This window comes from Drosophila willistoni (genome assembly GCF_018902025.1).
Source record: "Drosophila willistoni isolate 14030-0811.24 chromosome 2L unlocalized genomic scaffold, UCI_dwil_1.1 Seg196, whole genome shotgun sequence".
NCBI classification, from domain to species: domain Eukaryota; kingdom Metazoa; phylum Arthropoda; class Insecta; order Diptera; family Drosophilidae; genus Drosophila; species Drosophila willistoni.
In genome coordinates, this window is record NW_025814048.1 from 5,586,869 (window position 1) to 5,602,766 (window position 15,898).

At 30.3% G+C, this 15,898-nt stretch overlaps 3 long non-coding RNA genes across 3 annotated transcripts; 2 read left to right on the top strand and 1 right to left on the bottom strand.

Annotated features, from left to right (window-relative positions):
* Positions 1 to 3,241: 3,241 nt before the first annotated feature.
* LOC124460052 lies at positions 3,242 to 4,089 on the bottom strand. The gene is made up of 2 exons (XR_006954005.1): positions 3,541 to 4,089; positions 3,242 to 3,432 (listed from the first exon to the last, which is right to left on the bottom strand). It is a non-coding gene; the product is annotated as an uncharacterized LOC124460052 (long non-coding RNA).
* Positions 4,090 to 7,010: 2,921 nt separating this feature from the next.
* Positions 7,011 to 7,592, top strand: LOC124460026. The gene is made up of 2 exons (XR_006953985.1): positions 7,011 to 7,188; positions 7,321 to 7,592. It is a non-coding gene; the product is annotated as an uncharacterized LOC124460026 (long non-coding RNA).
* A 2,142-nt stretch (positions 7,593 to 9,734) lies between these two features.
* Positions 9,735 to 10,634, top strand: LOC124460025. Its single transcript, XR_006953984.1, has 2 exons — positions 9,735 to 10,280; positions 10,418 to 10,634. It is a non-coding gene; the product is annotated as an uncharacterized LOC124460025 (long non-coding RNA).
* Positions 10,635 to 15,898: the final 5,264 nt, after the last annotated feature.

Below are 15,898 nucleotides of genomic sequence, written 5' to 3' on the forward strand. Positions count from 1 at the left end.
CAATAAAGATCTTGTGTTGCCGGCCTTAGCCAATAATACTTACTTATATAAGCTTTTTATTTCTCAAAAATCAAACAAGATAATGTTTCTTGTGGTGTTCCTTGTGTAGACTTGACCTTTTCTAGGTACAATTATTCCATGGTATAATTGAAATTTTATACCCTCTTTATCGTAGGAGTTTTTAATCAATTAGTTTTACTAGTTAGCAGTAGAAATCGCTTCCTATAAAAGGAACAATTTTAAATGTTCTTCAAAAATCAGACGAGATGAACTTTCTATTGATTTTTGCTGTAATCGCTGGAATTTGCCTGGGTGCAAATCAAGCTGCACCTGGATTTCTTTTTCAATTAAGACCTGATTTGGATAAACTTGTTGATTAAAATATTAAAAATTTTAGGGCAAATTTGTTTTTTTTTTATCTCCATAAAATAGGCACTTTTTTGGAATATGCCTATTAACAGTTAATTAATTGTCGCATTTAGAAATCGAAAACTTTAAAAGTTAAAAGTAAAGTAAAGTTTCTAAAATAAAATTAAGTAAATAAGTCGTCTAGATTCATTTTATAGCAGTATAGCACATGCTATCTCGCTCACTCTTACAAACGCTCCAGCACCCTAGCACCGACAATACCCTACAGCCACCTCCTTATGAACCTGATAGTAAAATACGATTATACGTATAACATAAATATTTCAATTCCAATTTGAAATAAATTTGGTAGGTCGGTGGATATGATAGTATGTGATGATAGTAGTACTTAATGATGAGGGGCGTGGCAAAGATTTTAAATAATCATAATCTGTGAACATATTAAACGAGTCTACATACCGAATTTGGTGGCTAGATTAACAAGATTCTGATCAAGAATATATATATCAAACATATTAATATATATTTCGAGTACTGGCAATCGATCTGGTAAACAGCAAAGCAAATTAAATTTTAGATGATTTGGTTTAATAGTATTCGTTTTTCAACATTGCTAAGCCAAAAAAAGGAGTTTTAAAATTAAAAATACAAATTGGACAGAGTTATCTTAAAAGCCAACTTCTAAAATACCGAAAATTTTGATCGAATTCTAGAATACCGCCATCCATTTAGCCACATTTTTGTTATTATATCTACGACGCGTCGTTAGTTCTGGAGGATAAAGTTTTCCATGCTATAATTAAAATATTTCCAATTATTTCTTTTCATCTATCAAATATTTAATTGAGTTCGTTCCACTTAATTGTAATACAAAGGTTTTCCTATAAAAAACACATTTTGGATCAACTTGTCACAACACATTTTTATCAATCTAAGACGATGACATTCTTTTCCATTGTTTTTACGGTATTCATTGGTTTTTGTTTAAATCTGTCGCCACTTCAGTTATATATGGCTGATTTAAAGCAACTTGAAGATTGAAAATAATTATTATACAACAATGCGCCGGCAATAAAATATTTCTTCACACTTTTTTCTGTTTTTGTCTGTCTAAGAATCTGTCTGTAATCGCGAGGTAAGGTATATAAGGTAAGGTAAAGGGTATACCTTAGTGACGAATATTCTCCATGTATTGGATTTTCTATTTATCAAACTAAGACACATCTGAATACATTTTTTACTACGTTACCCGTTATTTCAAAGGACAGGCTACCAGATTAAAAATTGAAACAGTGTTTAAGCCGAAGCAAAGATGGTATATTAAACATTATAAAAGGAGCAATTTAGGGAAGTTTGACTGTGATTGTAAAAAAAGTTCAGTCAATGATTCAATCTGCAAACGATAGCAGAATTACCTTTTGCAATGCATTTATAGACTGGCTTTGTTTCTTCTATCTATCTGTTGAATTGAATTATTGACTGCTTCTAATTAAGAACATAATATTACAATTTTTAGGTTACCCAATTGGAACTAACACTCAAACGCAAAATACGACTTATATTAGGCTGATCATTTTATAGAGGTTACTTTGTTCGTCTTAGAAAAACAAATTTTTCACGCTAAATTAAAATTCTTCAATTCTTCATTGTTCAGTTGTCGACTCAGCTTCTCATGCTGATCAAGAATATATATACTTTATGGGTTCGGAAACGTCTCCTTCTGAGACGGCATAGCCTACTTCAGCGTCTTTGATATTTGTTATTGTATCTACAACGCGTCGTTAGTTCTGGAGGATAAAATTGCCCATGCTATAATTGAAATATTTCCAATTATTTCTTTTCATCTATCAAATATTTAATTGAGTTCGTTCCATTTAATTGCGATGCAAAGGTTTTCATATAAAAAACACATTTTGGAGCAACGTTTCAATCTAAGAAGATGGCATTCTTTTCCATTGTTTTTAAGGTATTCATTGGTTTTTGTTTAAATCTGTCTATTCGTCATTCGTTTATGGCTGATTTAAAGCAACTTGAAGATTGAAAATAATTATTATACAACCATGCGCCGACAATAAAATAAATCTTCACACTTTTTTCTGTTTTTTTCTGTCTAATTTCCTAATCCGACTATTATCAAAGACAGTAGCGATGCCACGTAAGTTTGAATTGATTTGAGGGCTAAAGTGATTACTAAGCTGCTTACTTAGTAATCAGGAGTAAGGAGGTTAGTAGGCGATTACATTTTTGTATTGAATAATGTTGTACATTGGTGCGATGGTATGTTTGATTACATTTTTGTCTACTGTAATCTAAACTGAGTATGAAAAGTGGCCATGGCCGTGTAAAAGTAAGCCTTGCTGTAAGCGAGAGGTAAGGTATAGGAATAAGGATAGTGACAAAATTGTCCATGTTTTACTTTGGATTTTCTGTTTACAAAACTAAGACACATTTGAATGCATTTTTTTACTACGTTAGCCGTTATTTTAAACAACAGGCTACCAGATTAAAGATTGAAACAGTGTTTAAACCGCAGTAAAGATGGTATATTAAACATTATTAAAGGAGCAATTTAGGGAAGTTTGACTGTGATTGTAAAAAAAGTTCAGTGAATGATTCAATCTGCAAACGATAGCATCATTATCTTTTGGAATGCATTTATAGACTGACTTTGTTTTCTCTATCTATCTGATGAATTAAATCATTGACTGCGTCTAATTAAAAACTTCATATTACAATTTTAAGTTTATACAGTTGGAACTCAAACTCAAACGCAAAATACGACTAATATTAGGCCGATAATTTTACAGAGGTTACAACATACTTTGTTCGTCTTAGAGAAACAAATTTTTCACACTAAATTAAAATTCTGCAATTGTTGTTTTATGGAATTAGTTGATTTTTTTTCACATATTTGCGATAAAAATGTTTGCCTATATAAAGATCATTTTTGATCACGGTCTTTTTCATTTTGAAATATGAAATTTGCTTTGGTTTTCCCTTCTCGCTGGAAGCTGTTTTACTCTGACCCAGGCGGGTCAGGGCTATTGGGCCGACTTGAAGCAACTTGAAGATTAAAAATAATGAAATAATATGTAGTTTTACTATTTCGATTACAAATTAGCGATTAAGCGCTCACAATAAAAAATTCCTTCACAATTTTCTGTGTTTTACCTGTTGGATTGAGATACCAAACTTGTTTTGTCCTGTATAAAAGTTTTGCTCTTTATAGGGCTCATTATATTTATAAGTTACAGTATCTAATTTTTAATACGACTATTTTTAAAGTCTTTCAACACCAGAATTAAAAAGAAAATATAAGATACGAAGATAAATTTGAACAAATACAGATCAAGTTACAAAAGTGTTGATAAAGGGACACAGGAGAATGCCCATAATATAATATAATATTACTGCCACTGTTTGGGAGTTATATACGAATGTGGGTGTTATATATACGAAAACTCCGCTTGTTTTATATATATTTCCATTTGTAAAAATAAGTCTCAAAAGAATAAAATTACTACTATAAGTTAGACTTTATATTAAAGGACAGGCTACCAGATTAAGGAAGAGCAGAATCGTCGACAAAAAATTGATTTATCTGAAGGAAAGAAGATGTATAATATTAGAAGGATTGATTGACTGGTTTCTCTATGTGTCTCATGTCTCGATCGTGGTATTTGTTACGTAAAAATATTACAAATATATGGCTGATCTAGATTACTATGTCGTTGGTTCTGGTTTAGTAAACTTTTCATGCTATAATTTACACATTCTTTGATTTTTTGTAGAATATTTAATTGAATTCGGTTCGCTTATTAGCGATGAAAGTGTCTTTCTATAAAAGGCACATTTTAGATCACATTTTTTCAAAATAACAAAATGAAATTTGTTTTGATTTTTACGGTATTCGCTGGACTTTGTCTTACTGTCAACCAGGCGGGAACTCTTCATTCCCAGTGGGCTGATTTGAAGCAACTTGAAGATTGATATTTAAAATTCAATAATATACACTATTGTAATTTCGATTACAAATTAGCGATCATGCGCTAACAATAAAATATTTCTTCAGAGTACTTTTAACTACTTTCAAACTACTTTTCCTGATTTATGATATATTAAGATTGTGAGCTTTACTTAAAAGTTTGAAAAGAAATAACAGTAAAGCCGTTTTTTGAGCACTTAATTCACAAATGCATTTTTATCAACAATTTTCACTCTCATTGTTTTTTTTTTTTTTTTTTGGCAAAATGGGCGTGTCATTTTGCCCCCCCCGGTGGAACACTTTGCAACATTTTGCCCAAATAAGTATGCTAAATATATTGATTTTCACAGTACTTTTTATACAAACGTTGCAATGTTTGATTCATTCTTCAAATTAAAAGTTAAGATTCATAAAAAAAACCTAAAGAGAAAATCTATAAATCCCAGCATTTATTTTCATACAAAATGTGTTTTGAAAATCAGTAATTTTAGTGTTTTTCTTAGCGTAATGGCCAACTTGGCGCTTTGAATAGCTGCCCTTTGGTTATTTGTTGGAATGTAGCTCATTAGGAACATTTTAGAAATTGGTTTTTCTGTGTGCCTCCTGTCTCGATCGTGGTATTTGTTACGTAAAAATATATGGCTGATCTAGATTACTATGTCGTTGGTTCTGGATAAGTAAACTTTTCATGCTATAATTTACACATTCTTTGATTTTTTGTAGAATATTTAATTGAATTCGGTTCTCTTATTAGCGATGAAAGTGTCTTTCTATAAAAGGCACATTTTAGATCACATTTTTTCAAAATAACAAAATGAAATTTGTTTTGATTTTTACGGTATTCGCTGGACTTTGTCTTACTGTCAACCAGGCGGGAACTCTTCATTCCCAGTGGGCTGATTTGAAGCAACTTGAAGATTGATATTTAAAATTCAATAATATACACTATTGTAATTTCGATTACAAATTAGCGATCATGCGCTAACAATAAAATATTTCTTCAGAGTACTTTTAACTACTTTCAAACTACTTTTCCTGATTTATGATATATTAAGATTGTGAGCTTTACTTAAAAGTTTGAAAAGAAATAACAGTAAAGCCGTTTTTTGAGCACTTAATTCACAAATGCATTTTTATCAACAATTTTCACTCTCATTGTTTTTTTTTTTTTTTTTTGGCAAAATGGGCGTGTCATTTTGCCCCCCCCGGTGGAACACTTTGCAACATTTTGCCCAAATAAGTATGCTAAATATATTGATTTTCACAGTACTTTTTATACAAACGTTGCAATGTTTGATTCATTCTTCAAATTAAAAGTTAAGATTCATAAAAAAAACTTAAAGAGAAAATCTATAAATCCCAGCATTTATTTTCATTCAGAAGGTGTTTTCAAAATAGGTAATTTTACTACTTTGTTGGCGTGATGGCCAACTTGTCGCTTTGAATAGCTCCCTTGGTTACTTGTTGGAATGTAGCTCTTTTGGAAATGTTAAAAATTGGTTTCCTCTATGTGTCACCTGTCTCGATCGAGGTATTTGTTACGTAAAAATATACAAGTATATGGCTGATCTAGATTACTACGTCGTTCGTTCTGGATTAGTAAACTTTTCATGCTATAATTTACACATTCTTCGATTTTTTTTTCTTTAGTTATAGAATATTTAATTGAATTCGTTTCGCTTATTAATGTGTCTTTCTATATAAGGCACATTTTAGATCACATTTTTTCAAAATAACAAAATGAAATTCGTTTTTATTTTTACGGTACTCGCTGGACTTTGTTTTACTGCCAGCCAGGCAGAAGCTCTTTATTCCAGTTGGTATGATTTGAAGCAACTTGAAGATTGATATTTAAAATTAAATAATATATATTGTTGTAATTTTGATTACAAATAAGCGATCATGCGCTGACAATAAATGAATTTGTTTCGATCATTAGTTATAGAGATGATTTTATATTTAAGGATCAAATTTAAATGTTGTTTATAAAAATTAATTTGGTTTTGCTTATTGCTCAATAAACTGGCCTTTATTATAATTGTTTTTATTGCATATTTATTTATATTATCCTGTATGATTAGTAATAATTTATTTTTTGTAGTTTTTGATCAGATATCAGCGATCATTCGCTTCCAACAATAATTTCTAACAGCTTTTCTTGATCTGTGATAAATTGAGTACGATGGTGAGCCCTACTTAAAAGTTTTAAAAGAAATTAAACAAAATTTAATTTTGTTTAACTTTAACTCTTATCCTAAAACTGTAAAATATTGTTCCTGAACAATATAGGTTTAAAAATTTCACACGCAGCAAGCTTTTCTTAACATTGAGAAGCAAATATCGTGGTACAACTATAATGCCACAAAACCTTTTTCTACCAATTCAAAATAACAGACCCTAATAATTGAAGTTTAGTTGTTTCACTTATTAGAAATTGCTTTCTATAAAGGGTTCAATTCCAAATATTATTTAGAAATCTATCGAAATGAGCTGCTTTTGTTGTAGTCGCTGGACTGTGCCTGGGTATAAGCCAAGCTGCACGGTCCCAAATTGATTTGATTTACACAGTACTTTTTATAAGAACGTTGCAATGTTTGATTCCTTCTTCAAATTAAAAGATAAGATTCGTAAAAAAAAACCAAACGAACGATTTTTTGCTAGTCTTAAAAAAAAATCAATAGTTCCAAGCATTTATTTTCTTACAGAAAATAAATCTTGTTTTCAAAATCCGTAATTTTACTGTTTTTCTTGACGTGATGGTTATTTGTTGGAATGCAGCTCTTTTGGAAAAGTTTAAAAATTGGGTTTTCTGTGTGCCTCCTGTCTCGATCGAGGTATTTGTTACGTAAAAATATTATAAAAATCTGGCTGATCATTTCATCTAGGTTACTAAGTCGTTAGTTCTGGATTTCCAAACTTTTCATGCTATAATTTACACATTCTTTGATTTCTTTTACAATATTTAGTTGAATTCGCTTCGCTTATTAGCGATGAAAGTGTCTTTCTATATAAGGCACATTTTAGATCACTGTTTCTATAACAAAATGAAATTCGTTTTGATTCTTACGGTATTCGCGGGACTTTGTTTTGCTGTCAGCCAGGCGGGCTCTCATCATTCCATGTGGGCTGATTTGAAGCAACTTGAAGATTGATATTAAAAATTCAATAATATATACTATTGTTATTTCGATTACAAATTAGCGATCATGTGCTAACAATAAAACATTTCTTCAAAGTACTTCCAACTACTTTCTAACTACTTTTCTTGATTTATGATATATTAAGATTGTGAGCTTTACTTAAAAGTTTTAAAAGAAATAACAGTAAAGCCGTTTTTTGAGCACTTAACTCACAAATACATTTTTATCAACAATTTTCACTCTTATTTTTTTTTTTTTGACAAGACTTACGTTTCATCTTGCCCCCACGGTTCAACACCCGTATTTTGCCCAAATAAGTAGGCTAAATATATTGATTTTCAAGGTACAAACGCTGCAATGTTTGATTCTTTCTTTAAATTAAAAGTTAAGATTCATAAAAAAACTTAAAGAGAAAATCAATGGATCCCAGCATTTATTTTCATACAAAATCTGTTTTGAAAATCAGTAATTTTACTGTTTTTCTTAGCGTGATGGCCAACTTGGCGCTTTGAATATCTGCCCTTTGGTTATTTGTTGGAATGTAGCTCATTTGGAAAATTTTAGAAATTGGTTTTTCTATGTGCCTCCTGTCTCGATCGTGGTATTTGTTACGTAAAAATATTACAAATATATGGTTGATCTAGATTACTATGTCGTTGGTTCTGGATTAGTAAACTTTTCATGCTATACTTCACACATTCTTTGAGTTTTTTTATTTAGTTATAGAATATTTAATTGAATTCGGTTCGCATATTAACGATGAAAGTGTCTTTCTATATAAAGCACATTTAAAATCACTGTTTTTCAAAATAACAAAATGAAATTCGTTTTGATTTTTACGGTATTCGCTGGACTTTGTTTTACTGCCAGCCAGGCGGGCTCTCATCATTCGATTTGGGCTGATTTGAAGCAACTTGAAGATTGATATTTAAAATTCAATAATATACACTATTGTAATTTCGATTACAAATTAGCGATCATGCGCTAACAATAAAATATTTCTTCAAAGTACTTTTAACTACTTTCAAACTACTTTTCTTGTTTTATGATATATTAAGATTGTGAGTTTTACTTAAAAAATTTAAAAGAAATAACAGTAAAGCCGTTTTTTGAGCACTTAATTCACAAATGCATTTTTATCAACAATTTTCACTCTCAATGTTTTTTTTTTTTTTTTGGCAAAATGGGCGTGTCATTTTGCCCCCACAGTGCAACACTTTGCAACATTTTGCCCAAATAAGTTTGCTAAATATATTGATTTTCACAGTACTTTTTATACAAACGTTGCAATGTTTGATTCATTCTTCAAGTTAAAAGATTCATAAAAAGAACTTAAAGAGAAAATTTATAAATCCCAGCATTTATTTTCATACAGAAGGTGTTTTCAAAATCCGTAATTTTACTGCTTTGTTGGCGTGATGGCCAACTTGCCGCTTTGAATAGCTCCCTTGGTTATTTGTTGGAATGTAGCTCTTTTGGAAATGTTAAAAATTAATTTTCTCTATGTGCCTTCTGTCTCGATCGTGGTATTTGTTACGTAAAAATATTACAAGTATATGGTTGATCTAAATTACTATGTCGTTGGTTCTGGATAAGTAAACTTTTTATGCTATAATTTACACATTCTTTGATTTTTTTTGGAATATTTAATTGAATTCGGTTCGATTATTATCGATGAAAGTGTCTTTCTATATAAGGCACATTTTAGATCACCGTTTTTCAAAATAACATAATGAAATTTGTTTTGATTTTCACGGTATTCGCTGGACTTTGTTTTACTGCCAGCCAGGCGGGCTCTCATCATTCCATTTGGCCTGATTTGAAGCAACTTGAAGATTGATATTTAAAATTAAATAATAAATACTGTTGTAATTTTGATTACAAATTAGCGATCATTCGCTGACAATAAAACATTTCTTCAAATTTGTTGTGTTTAACCAGTTGGATTCAGATATATGTAGTTAGTTAGTTATTTTAATATGACATCTTTTAAAGATATGGATGCTGTTTATAGTGTTTATCACTTATTATATAAAGAAAGAAGTAAGTTTGAGTATTGCATTTTAATGGTAATAACAAGGGGTTCATATTTATGAAGGGATACAGGCTGCGGTTTAACAAATTAATTAATTAAAACAAGTTATTACCTAAAATAGTAAGCAGCACTAGAAATGGATAATTCCTGTACAAGGCAAATGTTTTTCAGAAATCGATCAAAATGATGATGCTCTTAGCCTTGGTTAAAGCTAAGCACCTCCTATAGAGCACCAGGCACATCCTGGCCAGGATTGGAGGAACATGTTGCTTAAAAAATTTATATTCACAGTCAAAAAAAAATATATATTCATTACTTTTTGGCCATTTAGCATCGCAGTCGCATATAAAGTTTTAAACTCTTTTCATCGTGGAGAAATCAAATTGGCATATCATTTGAAATTACAAGTTTACTAAAGCATATTAAAACAATTAGTTTCACTTATTAGCAAAAGAAATGCCTACCTATATAAAGGACAATTTCAAATGTTCTTAAAAAAACGATAAGGATGAAATTTTTAGTAGTTTCAGCTGTAATTGCTGGACTTTGCCTGAGTGTAAGCCAGGCTGAACCTTCACTAAGAAGAGCCTGGCCAGATTTAGAGAAACTTATTGATTAATTTTAACATTATGTCAAACACTGTTTCAGTTTCAAAGCGAAAAACTACACTGAAATCAATTTAAAAGGGATAGTTCTAAGTTCTCTAGTTTTAAAATAAATTAAACAAAATAACTTTTCTTATCCCAAAAAGGTAAAATATTGTTTCTATACAGTATTACTTTAATAATTTCACATAGATCAAGATCCCAACATTAAAGAAGACCTTTCTATGGTACACTTCATTAAAGCAGACTGCAATAATTAACGTTAATTTGTTTCACTTATTAGCAATAGAAATGGCTCACTATATAAGGCACAATTGCAAATATTTTTCAAAAATCGATCGAGATGAACTTTCTAGCTGTTTTTGCTGTAGTCGCTGCACTGTGCCTGGGTATAAGCCAGGCCGAACCTTCAGTGAGAAAACCCCGTCCTGATTTGGAGACACTTATTGATTAAGAAATTAAGAGTTGTAGTCAATAAAAAAAAAATGTATTAATGTGAATTAATATGTTTGAACTTTGTTTTTAAATATTAGCTTTATCTAGTCAAAGAGATCTTTTTACATATATACGTATATGAGTAAAATCAATTTCTAAAAGATAAAGCAGCCAATACTTACTTTTGTCATTGGGAACATCGTAGTTCCATTAATTGTAATATTAAGTTGAGAAATATGAATTTTGTTGTGCTTTCTGCTGCATTTGCTGGACTTTGTTTGAATTGTATTGGTTGTTTGGCATTGCCTGTCTTAAGGCAATCTGAACTGATTAAAAACTGTAAGGTTACCAATTTTGTTTCCTTCACATAAATATTCAATAAAGTTTTAAAAAAAAAATTTGTTTTTTCGCAACCTGCTTTGTTATTAATCAACTGACCCTTACAGAAGTTCTATTTATCCGATCTGACTGCAGTTTGAAAGCCGCATTTGGTTTTGCCGGAGATTTTATAGTGTTTTAGTCTTTGACCCTGATAATGTTTTCTCATTCTGTCTCTTTCTAGTTTGCTTGGCCTGCAATTTACATTTCCTCTTCCCCTTTGTAAGGGTTTGTTTGATAAAATACGTATATCTGCAGCTAATTGACTGATGTATCGATGCGTCAACAGCCTTTCCTGAATATAACTTGTGTTCTATTTATCCTATGTTGGAGTTATTTTTCTGAAATAAATTTACGTATTAAAAACTATCTGAATACTTAATTTCATAAAGAAACTCCAAAATCTTCAATGATTTTTTTCTATAGCTCTTAATGATACCTCAGGAAGATTCACTCACAATGATTTTTACAGAAGGACGCACTATCGGATATGGCTATATCGGAGTTTTTATGCAAATAGAACGATCGATTTCCAATATGAAAGTTAGGAAATAAATGAAAATTGGACAACGTTTATCAGAGTTTTCGAGAATTTTCCACAATTTTGAAAATTATTTTTTTTGTCAATTTATCTATAAATAAAATTAGTCCATGGACATATGTAAATATGTCCTTTTTTGTGATAGTAAATATTACCCTATCAAGATTAATATTATTAAATAAAAATGTTTTAAAAGAAATTGGATTAAAAAACATAAGGAAACTTGTTATGCATTAAAAGAGATAAATCTACTAATAAGGACTTATTTAAAGGGATCATTAAGTTTCTGATTGATGACGTGGAATTGTATGGCTAATTCATATAAAAATTATGCTAATTTGTCAAAGATACAGTATGATTATTGTACGTTACGTAAACTTGTTTATATAATGACCAACAACTTTTTGATATGCCAATTTGTAAAAGTTGATTACGACAAGTTACGGTAATTAGTTTCTAATTACAGCGAAAAAAAAAACGTTCTATATAAAGCGTGTTTTCGCATATTGTTTTAACTTCTATTAAGATGAATTACGGATTTGTTCTTGGTCTTTTTGTTGCACTTTGTCTGGGTATGAGCCAGGCCACAGAGGTGTACTACCAATGGGGAGCCCTGTCCGATCTTGATGACAAGAAATAATCATTACAAAAAAATTATTGGAGGACGAATCTCCAGTTAATAAATCATTTCTCTCTAAATTATTGTGTTTTAATTGAAAAATATCAAAGGAGCTAACATCGGCTATGCCGAAGTTTATATACCCTTGCAGTCCTTGGTAATAATAATTTTACATGTTCAAAATTTGTTTTCTGCAACTCAATTCATCAATATACAAACAAAACAATTGTACTCTCTATTTTACGATTTGTTCTTCTTCTTCCCTCATTCCCAAAGCAAAGCAACGCACGCATACACATACAGTTTATGTAGCGTTGCGTCTGTGTGTGTATGTATGTACCCTGTTGATGACGAAAGACGTAGTAGACAGCAAGCAGCGCTGCCGGCAGAGCTGGGAGCAGAGCCGATTATTATATTGAGTGTAACTTGTGTTATATTTATCCGATCACATTCAAATTTTGGGATCTGGGGTTTTATATCCAATATTATCGCATGTAAATTTCATAGCATACTCCAATTTTTATGAAAATGTTTCATCTAGTTCTTCTAGAGCTATATGATATAGTGGTCCGATCCTGATGGTTTTCATACTTTATTTTTCCCGGGTAATAAAAAACCCCGAAAACAAATTTCAGCCCGATAGCTCTTAAGACGGCTGAGTAAAACGCATACGCACAGACGGACGGACAGACGGACATGGCTATATCAACTCAGCTTCTCATGCTGATCAAGAATATATATACTTTATGGGGTCGGAAACGTCTCCTTCTGTGCGTTACAAACATCTGACCAATTTTATAATACCCTCTGCAAGGGTATAATAACAAATACATGTATGTACATATTTAGTATTAAGTTTTTCTTAACAAAGAAATAAATTCACCATGAATTAAACTGACTTCCGCATTTCTTTATATTAGTGTTTCATTTATTATTATTCATAATAAGTTTCACTTATTATTTACGCTTATTTTTGTTATATTTAAAACTCTTTTTGAATTTTGTTTTATAAATCTAACAACATGAATTTGATGCTGGTTTTTGCTCTGTTTGCAGGATATTATCTGAATGTAAGCCAGGCTGCACCTAATTGGGAATTTGGACCAGTTTTGGATAAACTTGTTGATTAAAAAATGTAATAAAATTTACGATTGAAACAAAATTTTAAAAACTATAAGTTCAGGCTGACTTCCGCATTTCATTCTATTAGTTCAAGTTAATTTCCATTATTTACGCTAACTTATTTTGTTGCTTGGTATTTTCCTATTTAAGCAAATTTTTTTGAATTTATTTGAAATCTAATAAGATGAATTTTATAATGGTTTTTGGTTTATTCGCTGGTCTTTGTCTGGGTGTGAGCAATGCTGCATATGGAATAAATAGAGAATCTATTCATCATCCAGACCTGGCCCAACTTGTGGATTGATTTTCAAAGAAACTACATAGTTATAGTAGTCAACAGGGCTCAAATAAATACTTAACTCTAGCACTTTGACCTCATAATATACAAGCAAGAGAAACATTGAGTTGTTTACGATTTACTTATAAAGGCACACAAACTGAAAAATAATGGGGAAAAGATTAACATAAATCGAAGAAAACATTTTGATTTCTTTATTCCCAAGTTTATATTTTTATGCAAAATTTAGTTAATAAAATTTATTATTAGCAAAAATCGATTATAGAAATACTATTATACATTCTAATTGAATATATTTATCCGCTACAGATAATATCAGTTTTAAAGTAATTATTATTAAAAATATCATTTGTCCTTGTCATTAAATTTTCACTTATTGTGCGATAGAAAAAAATTCTTGTCTTATTAGATAACACTTTGTAAACTTTGTCTGGCTTGCACAGGCTTTTTCAATCTTGGAATTCCCTGGGTCAACTTAAGGATTAACAATCATTGATTCGAAAATAATATTCTAGTACCAAACTAATTGCAGTCAAAAGAGATATTCATATATATTTTTTACTGTGTTTAATTAAAGATATAAATTAGATTCATTTCTGTCTTCTGCAAAACTTTGCGAGCTAAGAAACCTTGACATTTTCACACATTTCGTTACAGTCGATCAAAATAATTACCGGAAGCCGTTCCAGAAAAAGATTTCCTATATAAAGGAAACTTTTGTTGATTGTTGTTTAAACTGTGAAGATGAAATTCGTATTTGTTTCTGCTCTCGTAATTGGACTTTTGCTGGGTGTAAGCCAAGCAGCCGTTTTTTATCATACTAAGAATAGCTTAGCCCAACTTGATGATTAACCATAAATATATCTAATAAAATGGTTTAAAACTGTTAAATAAAACATTTGAATATAATCCTGTAGAAAATTATTTCCGCATTCTTAGGAATTTACTTCACAGATCTTGACATTCTTGCCATTTCGTTACAGTTTATGAAAACAACTTAAACTAATCCGTTTCACTTTTAAGCGTTAAAAGAGTTTTGCTATATAAAGGCAATTTTTGATGCTCGCTCGCTAATCTCTAAAAATGAAATTTCTATACGTTTCCGCTATCTTGGTTGGACTTTGGCTGGGTGTAAGCGAGGCTATCTTTTTGAAGGAGGCTCATAATAGCCTAAACCAGCTGGCTGATTAACCATAATTAAAATGAACTAATTAGTTGTTAAACAACAATAAACTTGTTTCATATATACGCTTGCTTTTTAATTGAATAGAAATCTATTTCAATTGAAATATCCCACAAAAATTGATCAAGTTTTTTTTTAAGAGAACTTCACATTTTCACCATTTTGTTAGTGGTAAACTATATTAATTACTACTACTACTATAATTATTATTAAAGCAAATCTTTATTGTTGTGCAGAAGAATTTTGAATTGATTCCGCTCTCTTTGTTGGTTTTTAGATGCATGTAAGCCAGACTGTCAATAATAATTTAGTTTATTAATAATTAGTTTATTTAATAGTTAAGATTGATAAGTTGTTAGCAGATACAAAAATACGACGTTAAGGTATTCGTCAACTAGCTTAGGCCACTGCAACTGGACGACTGCAAAGTCTCGACCTCCACTTCTTGTCATCTTTCTGACGCTCGTTATATTCACACTCTTTCACTTCGACAAAAATAGATAAGACCAATTTAATATACGTACATGAAAATTGGTAAGAATCTGTATAAAATTCTTGGTTGATGTATTTGATAAACAGCAGTAGAACATTTACCTATTTCAATAAAAAGAAATCTATTGCAACTAAAGGTTTTTCATCCATTTTCCTTTACCATCTAAATATATTAAATAACGTTGAAAATAAATGCTATGTAAATATGATATGTCAGCTGCACAGACTTAAAAAAGTCTAAACTCTTGATAAAGAAACTTTAAGTTAAATGAAATAATTTGGAAATAAAACATATATTGAATTGAATTGTATAGAAATTTATTTATACTGATTTATAAATTTATTAAAATTTATTTATTATTTAGGAAGAACTTTTGTCAGTTAGACGTTCAATTAACATTGCCATAATTACTTTGTAAAGTACTTTGATGACGAATTTGAAGATCCACCAATAAAGAAATGCCAAAATTGCCATATTTTACCTAAATAGCAATGAATTTTAACTTTTTTTTTTATAATTGAAATATATAGAATCCTTAAAGAAGTTCCTTTTTAAGTATATTAAAGCACTTAATGAATTTTCAGATTGATTTTTTTGAGTTTCGCAAAGCTATACTAGAAATTCGTTCCAAAGACCTTGACGCTTTCCCTGATTCGTTAAGGTCGATTCAAATAATTAAGACTAATCGGTTTCAC